This window comes from Pteropus medius, unplaced genomic scaffold (genome assembly GCF_902729225.1).
Source record: "Pteropus medius unplaced genomic scaffold, Ma_sr-lr_union100, whole genome shotgun sequence".
Taxonomy (NCBI): Eukaryota; Metazoa; Chordata; class Mammalia; order Chiroptera; family Pteropodidae; genus Pteropus; species Pteropus medius.
In genome coordinates, this window is record NW_024346062.1 from 8,250,717 (window position 1) to 8,260,686 (window position 9,970).

Genomic DNA, 9,970 nt, shown 5'->3' on the forward strand with positions numbered 1-9,970 from the left:
TTTTAAAAACAAAACAAAAACAAAACCACGCGCACTCAGCAAGAGGCAGGGACCATTTCTGGACATTTTCAGGCACTCCTTTCCTCGCGGGTTAAAAATCACTAGGGTCGATTTCCCGGCGTCCTTAACCATCCCCCTCCCTTCCCCAGACCGCATCAATAGGCATGAGAAACGTCGTCGTTTCAATTTCTTTCCTCTATCAATTTCAAAGACATCTGGACATTTTTTTTTCTGGTACTCTGCAGCCTAAATAAATATATATTTTTTACATTCGTGTGCGCCTACGACGGTGTGGACCTGGGCCCCTCTCCCGATGGCCACGGATTTGGAGAAATCCGCCCCAGAGGACCAGCGTGCTGGAGGGGCCTGAACGCGCGCTGCCCAGCCTCCCAAGCTGGAGCGCAGAGCCAGCCCCGGCAACCTGCGCTCACAGAACGTTATCTTCACAGCAGTTTAGCAAGCCCCACAAACAAAAGTTAAAGCGTGATGGCACTATACCTTGCCCCGGGTTACTCAGGCTCCTGTCTCCCATTTGGACATGCTGGAAGTGTTGGGTTTGGGGAGGTTTGCTTTGCTGGGTTTGGGTTGCCTATATAAGCCCTGCTGGAGTACTGTACCGAGGAACACGCTTTGATGGACTCGGGTGTTAATTAACGCGCGGCTAATTTGAGCTCAAGGAGCTTGAGCCGGTCCTTCGCTCCACGAGCGGCGAGGGGGCAGTGACCTCTAGTGGACACCAGAGGATTTGCATCTCGGGCGAGTCAGCTCGCGGGGCTCGGTAGCCGAGAAAACCGCTTGCGCGGATGCCTGGCTTTCTCAACTCTAGGTCTGCTCAGGAGGGACGAGGCCCCCAGTGATGTCGAGAAGGCCTTAACTCTGTGTCATCTGAAATCTATAAATTATGCATGAAAACAAACAGCACGTCAGTGGCTTCTACCGTTTTTTTTTTTTTTTTTTTGGCGAGGGAGGGAAAGTCTACGGAAAAGGTTTAAAAAGTGAGTTTCAAGAACTTTGGTTTCTGAACCTAGAGGAAAGCAGGGCTTTCAAATCTACGGGGTCTTCAGCTAGTCGGAATATGCTTCTATAAACAAAGTTCGTCAGTACTCTTATAATCTATTTTTGCTTTAAAGAATAAAAAAATAAAGAAGACGCTTTGTTGGCTCAGTAAGAGAAGAAACGAGGTGTGGAATAGTTCAGATGCCTGAGTTCACTCACATCCCTCAGGCAAAAAAGCAGACAACATCACAAAAATACTAATAACAACACAAAAGACTTTATTCACTGAATGAAAATAAAGGAAAAGTCCAGGAGGGTAAAATGGCCTTGTTTCCCCATCCTTCTCCATTTATCCAATTAGTTATCTAAACTAGTGCAGAAATTGTTTTGGAAAAGATCTTTCCGGTAATGCGTGCGTCAAAAGTAAAGCACGAACCATGGTAATGCAGATCGAATACTCCTTTTTTGAATAAATAGAATTCTGCATTTTATCTTTCCCTCTTCCATACACAAGCAGAACGCAGAAACTGGCGAGGTTCCAATAAAATCCCACGACCCGCCGCCCCGGAGCTCTGAGTTTCGCGGTCTGGCAGTGGCTGCGCTAATTTCTCTGACCACCGTGCCAGGCTGGGCTGTTCCTCCTGGGTCCTGTCCTCCGGTACTTGAGGATTTCTTAGACTCCCTTCCTCACGGGCACTCTTTAACCCCGGCCAAGGCCGAAGTTCTACTTGCCAGCCACTCGGAGCCGGAACGTGGAGGTGATCCGGTCCCCGGGGGTAACCTCCAGCTGGTCACGGGCCCTCCTCCCTCTGTACCAGACTGTTCAGCGGGTACCCCAATCGGTCCTTACAGGCTGGGGGGGCTGATATAGAAAACCACAGGCAGTTCATCTTCCCCCAACTCGTAAACACAATTCGCTTGCGGGTGGTTTCACACCTCCCGGGACTGAGAGTCCGCGCCCGGAGAGCGGTAGTCGGATTGTGCAGGCACGTACGGCAGGAAGCGCATCTACAGCCGCATGTCAGGGGACAGCAGCGTCAGGGACGGTGGGATCAGAGAGACATTCACCCCTGGTGGACAGAATAAAGTTTGGACCGCGGGGGAAAGAAGAGCAGAACTAGGCGCCAGACGGGAGAGGAGGGCAATGTTATTTCTCCGAACTTTCCCCTTTCCCCTTTGCGCTTTTGGAAATGTGCTGGAAGTAAGTGGAATGAGCAAGGCCTTGCCCGGCAAGTCTGCAGCCGGGTTTTCGAGTGCATTTTGGGCATGGAGGGCTTAGCTCTGCCGAGAGAGGAAGCTTGCATTCCTTCCTCTCTTGGAAAGAGATGTTTGAGGGTTCCCTGTGAATTGGTCCCTGTGCATGGGACCGTCCAGAGTCGGAAGTCGCCACAGGATACAGTAGTGGCTGCCCTCGGAGCAAGGCTTGCAGACTGCAGTGTGGGAGAAAATAACTGTACCCCAGCAGGGCGAGGAACGACGATGAAAACGAACCCATGGGAATGAAGATTTCGAAGAGCTGTATTTCATTGAAGACCAAAGAGGAAGGATTGCGAGCCGTTTAAGAGAAATACGAACATTTTAAGTCCCAAATATAAAATATATGTTGCAACAAAAATACAATCATAGAATAATAGATTTTAATAGATAAAAGCGAATTGTAATAGTTTAAAAAATGATCTCTTCAGTAAAGTAAATCGGAGAAAAAGAATTTTCAACTTTAAAACTCTCAGACTCAACCGGTACAGCAACAATGCACAGAGTGGTAGGCGGTTTTCTATACCTTCCTCCACCGCGCCACAGGAGCTACCTATAACTTCGAGATAGAAAAACCCATCAACCTCGGAATCAAATAAGAAAAAAAAAAAACTTGCAGCACATCAAACAAGGATCCACTCGCGTTCCTGCTCATCTTGCTTAACCTCCGTGCCCCCAGGAAGTGGGGCGAATCACTCTTGGCACCACTTGGGGAGCACAGAGTGGAGCTGCTGCCTGTTGGCCAGCAAACCGCACACCTGGGGCCAGAGGTGGTGAACTATGCCAAGATTCCTGCAGCTTCCAAACACACTGCCTGGCTTGAGCCCTTGTAAACTTGGGATTTTGCCTTTGGTCAGGTAGTAGCCCTTTTCGTCCTGCCATCACAGGCAAAGTGAGCGCTCTTCCTGTAAGCAGAACTTACCAAACGCATACCTGAGCCCACCAGGCCCCCCAGGGAACCTGACTCAGGCCCGAGTGTGCCAGTTTCACCTTCGTTGGTGATGCTCACAACAGCCTTCCTAAGCCAACATCTAAGTGGGCGCCATGAGGAACAGTTTTCCCTTTGGAGAGTCAAAATAGTGGCCACAAACCAAGGCCCTGCTCATCTCCACCAGGGTACAGACGCCAGATGTATTAAAGGGATCGCCTCTTCTCAAATGGTTCATGTTCAGGTTCTTTTCCCAGTAAGATTAGAAAAGACTGAATAGTTGGCCCCTAGAACCTCTGAGAACCTGGCCAGCAAGTGGTCACCATCTCTCTCCTTGCCCCTCCCATCCTGGTCTCTGGTGGGAATGGAAAGACTCAATGGCAGGATCAACCCCTTCTCTCCAACTCCCTGGAGTCTTCCCACTGCCGCTGGGAATGGGAGGGACAACCTCACCCGAACAGTTTATTTGGGAAATATATATATATACAGGCAGAGCACAATATATCTCTCTCACACACAATACCACACACACACACACATAACATACATTTATGAGGAGGTATGTAATAACACACACATTAAGGATAATAAGTGAAGGGCGGTGTCACAGGCTCAGGGTGCCCAAGGCCTGACAAGCCCCCAGACCAATGAGCGGGAGTGAGTGTGTATGTGTGTGTATGTGGGGCGACCCGGGGCCGAGCCCGCAGGCTCCCGGGAGCTATGCCCAAGGGTAGTGCTAGATCTTTCCCTAGGATCTTGGCTGTTACATTTCTTCTTTGACTTGAGTTATAGCTTTTATATGTAGAGAGATTTAGAAAATAAATTTGAACTATTTAAACTATTCCATATTTTTAAAAAGTACCTGAAAAGCCTCGCGCTTTTTTCTCATCTTTTCCTCTTTTTCTTTTACTCAAATTGCAAAAATTTAGCGCCTGGGTGAAGGGTAGGAAGGAGGAATGGCCGAGAGAATGAGGCGTGAGACCCGAGGTCTGAAAGTGATTTTTTCACTACCTACTTTATCCTCCATGTGTCGTTTATGTCTCGTTAAATGACGAGGACGACGACCATTTGAATGGAAATAGAAGTCTATTTTACTATTCCTCTGTGTATTTGGGGGGAGATTATGGGAACCACAACGCATGAACTTAGATTCCAGTCCTGAAACTTGTGAATAAGGGAGGAGGATACCGAGTGCCTCGCTCAGACTTCGAAAATGGCACCTGCGGAACCCCTGTGACCCGCCTCCAAAACTTCCTGAGAGCATTTTACCCCGTCCTGGCGCTGCCACTTGCACTGACCCTACAACTTGGTCTGGTTCTATATCCTCTGCGTGCTTTTCTCAGCCGGTCCCTAGAGTTGCTCTAGCAGAGGGAAGCCGGGGTGGAATTCCACCATGCGTCCCTAAGACGCTTTTAGGATGCCCAGGGGAGGCTGAGCTTTGGGCTGAGCCTTTGCTGCTTGGGCGGGGTGCTGAGGACTCAATACTCTTGCGGACAAGGGCACCTGAATCGAGAGAAGAGCGGGGAGGATCTGCACTCCAGCAAAGGCGAGGCCCTGAAGAGGGTCTGCGACAATGCCTGTGGGCCAGTGATAATCTCCTCCTGGCCTCAGTTTCCCCATCTGCTTTAGATGAACTTTTAGGAACCTTATTCTTTTAATAGTGATCCCCTCTCTTCATATATCTCTTGTCTTCTGGCCCCTCTAATCATTACAAATCTTTTTTTGAGGGGAGGGGGAGTTAATTTAAAAGAACCACAAAACTATGCATAAGATAGAATTTACCTGCTCCTATATTTCTGTTGATGGAAAAACTACTTTTTACTCAATTTTTGTTTCTGTTGATTTTAAAAACATCTGGAAAGTATTTGGCTTATGAGTTAAGTAACATAATTATCATTTATTTAATAATTTTAAAGCACTAGGAATTGAGCTAAATGCTTTATATATTTTTCTCTCATGAAGTCTTACAATAACCATGTAAAGATAATTTCTCCTTCTCTCTCTTCCTCCCTTTCTCCTTTCCTTCCAATTTGAAAATTGCAGTGCAGAGACATTAAATGATTTTCACAAGGGTACAGAGCTAGTAAATGGCAGAGGCGGAGTTTGAACACATCTACCGGACCTCTAAGTCGACGCTCTTAGCTGAAGTGAGCAGATCTTTCAGGCGAGGTTATATTCCTCCACTACTCTCCAATACCTTCCAACCTATGGCTCTCTTGGTTGCCTATTAAAAGGGGAAGCCGTGCTTAAGCAGCAGGGGTAGAAGCTCTGAGTAGCTGAAAGCTTCAAAAAGGCTTGCTTTCCTACCCTATTGAAAGCTTTTTACAGGGGCGAGTCAAATCTTGTGTGATGTTAATTCTAACACCCTCTATCTCTTCTTGGTCTTTCCCTCAGACCTCTCTCTGCAAGAAACTCAAACATTTTGCCACTTCCCTTGGTGTTTTATTTTCAAAATTTGAGGTTAAAATTGCAGAAGATGTAGCAAAATGGTATAAAAAGGGAAATTAAGTATCAGGAATAAAGATCAAAAGTTGTTGGTAATAATGCCAACACAGAAAAATTAAGTAATAGTTTAATGAAATTTCATGGTTTAAAAAATTACTTTTAATTTTATTACTTCTGATATGGAGATCTTTGTATTCAAAGAATTGTTTGTATTTAATGTATCTTTGTCTTTTATGTATCTCATTTAAGACAAATGAGATAAAATTATAAAGAAATTCATTCTGTACATGTTATGATATGTGATAATAAAGTAAATTCAAAATTTTTAAAATAAATGTGTCAAAATATGCATGCAAAGTATTCATCTGTGGAGATTATGTACTTATTTAAATAAAGTCACTTCCCACAATAATTTGGATTCTTTTTCTTTGCCTCTTCCTTTTTCTCCTCTCTCTATGTCTCTTTCTCATTCTTTTTTCCCTCCCCCTTTTCTTTTCCTTTACTCCCTCTCATCCTTTTTGTCCTTGGAATCTATTCCTGAGGCACAGAAGAAAATGACTCGAGTTTGTTTATTTTTTCTTCCGATGGTACTTTTGAAAACAAATCTTCTGATATGCCAATTTGAATATCATTTCCAACCGTTGCAGATATTCAGAACAATATGTGCAATGCCAAAGGTCTTCTATAGTAGCTATTTTTTAAGATTTTGCTTTGTAGTTACAATAGGTTTACTATTGGGTTAACATTAAATTAAAATAGATACCATAGTATTAAAAATTAGCATGTTAAAGCTACCATTTTGATGTATTTAACACTGCAACCACTTTAATTAAGGAAAGCACAAAGTTTTCTGAGACACAATCACAGCATAAACACATGGACAATGCAATTTATCATGACTCTAGGAAAAAATGTGTATTTGCTTTGTAGTGTCATATACTCTATTACAGCAAGAAAACATTTGTGCTTTCATATAAAATACTCTAGAACCATTACTTAGGATGGCTAAAATTTGGGGCTTACAACAACTTTGTCTTCATGAATTATCATATATTGATCTTTTTCTGCTTGTCTCCTTCATCAACTAAACTTAGCTCTTTCATCTAGTTCTTTAGGGTCCTGCTCTTTGCCTTCCAAGGCAATTATTAGATCACATGATAAAATAAATCCACGCTAATGTGTTGATGATTATAATTGTGTTACTATCCAAATCTTAGGCCACAGTCCCTTCAAGTTTCCCAGTTCAGATGTAAATTCTAATGAATGTGTTTGTAGGGGGATACTCCTGCTTTTGTTTTCTGACTTCAAATGATGGATGCAGAGTCACTTTTCTAAGGCTGGCCTGTCTTCATGCTTCAACTCAGCAGTGCAATAATGAAGAAAGCCCATTAGGGAAAGAACTGGAACCTACATCTCTGGAACATAAGACAGCTGAATAAAAAATAACAAGACAGAATTAGAATCTGACAGTTTGGAAGACCAGTTCTTAAGTGTTATATTAATTTCAAATAAGCATTCAATGACAGTTTAAATTTTGGGGCTTGTTTTAGGGGGAAAAACCCCAAAAAACAATTTTTCTCCTATGTCAAAACCACATTCACCTTTCTATCTTCAGAACACTTCCCCCAGAGCTGTTGCAATTGCTGTTCCCTATACCCTAGAAATTAAAATAAGCACATTCTTCTCATTACAGTCTCAGGAAGCATTCCCAGGCCAAACCTACTACCTTATCAGTCTTTCTCTGCCACATTCACATTTTTAAAATAAAATTATAATATTCAGAAAGTTCTTTGTTTCTACGTTTGCTTATACTTTTTTGGGGGGAGTCTACTCCCCTTTAATAGACTATAAACTCCAAGAGGTCAGAGACTATGTCTCCCTTACATTATAGGTACTCAATAAATATTGAATAAATAATTAAATATGTTCATCTGTAAAGTAAATCATTTTTCGGATGTTTCTATCATTAGCCATCCTTTGCTATAATATTTGCAAAAAGTGCCTGTTCTGGTTTGCTTTTCCAATAATACAATAAATTTCCTCACCAGAGACTAAAATGGTGTAGGAGAAGGTCCGGACAGAGACAATACTTAGTTAGAGATAATACTTACTATGTATACTGTGTCTTCAGAAGTCAGTTTCCTAGAGGTGAGCGATTCATACTACATATAGGTTATAGAAGATATCAAAACTATATTAACCATTGAGTACTTGCATTCATTTATTCATTAATTTAGCAAACATCCACAGAATGGCTACTCCATGGTTGGTGTGATGCTTACAAAGACAATTGATAATGTTCCTTCCCTGACAGATTAGAGCGATATGGTGATAGTCTCCATTCTTTTAGGCAAAACTACAAAGTCAGGAAAAACTAACTGTAGTGTTATCTAGTCCTTTCTCCATGTGCTTTCATTGCCCCCCACTTCTTTAGGCACCCTTTATATCTGGCTCTCCCTGTTCTTCAATCATTTGAAGAAAAGTACCTAATAAAGTTTCATATTAAAGTATAAAAGATTTACCTTGGCTGTCTCCTAGAGATATTTACATTGTATCTAATTAAAAAGTAAAGGAAAAACTTGCTAATTATAAATTTTCTAAACCAAAAAGGAGAAAGTAGAGTTATTTTTTTAAAGCCAGTGCCCTTGAAATCACAGTACCTAGGATACTGCTTATTTTGCTTATTTGTAAACTTTGAGAACTTAACATTGAACAGCAAAAGGATTTCTCTATAATGTCTAAAAAGTAAGACGCCACGCATATTTCTAAAACCAAGTTAAAATTTCCTCAATGCTTTTAAATATTTGGAGGGAGAATGCTTTTAAATATTTGGAGGGAGAATGCTTTTAATGTGCTCCCTTCTTTTTCTTTTTTTCCTTCTTCTTTTCCTCCCTTCCTTCTTTCTTTTCTCTCTTTCCTTTCTTCTCACCATTTTTTTTCTTGAGCCTCCTCCTCCTTCTCCTCCTTCTCTTTATTTATTCTTGCTGTCTTTCTCCTAGAAATTCAGATGATACAGGAAATGTAAAAAAAAAAAATTGCTTCTGCTGAAACAAATAACACCTACAACAAAACAGACAAATAAACTAAGGAAAATACTATCTAAATATTTCTATAGCTTATCTGTTAAAAAGATACACTATTGAGAATTAATAGCTGATTTTTACTAAGTCAATTTGTGCTCCTTTAATTACAAATGTCATACAATAAGAGGTATGGAAACTTACCACTCAAATATATTTAAAATCTTTGAGCCTTGTCTTAATCCCTTTGGACTACTATAACAAAATATCATAGATGGAGTGGCTTATGAACAATAGAAATCCAAGATCAAAGCATATTAGTGTCTGGTGAGGGTCCACTCTCTGTTTCATAGACTGTGATCTTTTCGCTATAACCTCACAAGACAGAAGAGGCAAAGGATCTCTCTGGATCTTTCTTATAAGGGCGTTAATCTCATTCATGAGAGTTCTGCCCTTATGACCTGATCATCTTCTGAAGGCCTCATTTCCTTAATAACATCTCATTGAGGATTAAGTTTCAACATACAAATCTTGGGTTTAGTCTATATCAGACCTATTCCTCTTTTCTTTAGAGAATGTGATATCATGATACCTCATTTGGGAAGATTGGTGATGGCAGCTTCTCTGTTTCATTAATGCCTTTATTAATGCCTTTGTTGATCTTAAAATAATTTTCGTAATAGCACTACTAATGCATTTTCTTTTTTGGAACACAAGTTTGCAGAGAAACTAAATAAAATATATATATATTTTTTTCTGAGCACTGTGGTCAATATTCAAACTATTCTCCCTCTAATTTTCCAAGTAGATTATTCCTTTGTATGTTTTCTTTCAAAGTCTTACACATTTTATATAATAAACCTTTTATGTTTATGAAAATATAGGGATTATAAGCCATTTATTTTATTTAGATTTTGAAGGTGAGCAAGATAAACAAACTAGAGTGGGAAGACGTTGGAGAAAGAGAGAGAAAAAGAGCTAGAGATGTTCAGGCCTCAGCCAGTGCAACCAGACAGTCAGTGGCAATGAAGGAATTGCTGGTGAGGGATAGTTTACTCTGGGAGGCGGGGGGCGTTATTTAGTTACAGCGCTCTCTTCTTTTCCTAAGAAAGTAGTTAGTAACAACAGCAGGGTCTGTCCTAAGCCTGGGGACTTGAATTATTCATTAGTCTAACATAAATTACCATTTAGAGGCAGGTGACACACATGTTTTCTCGAACAATTATTATCACTAATCATCATTTTCCACAGTAATTTGTATGCTCTCATTATTAGCCCTTGATTTCTATGTAAATCCTATTCATAAAACTGCCACAAGATGGGAGTT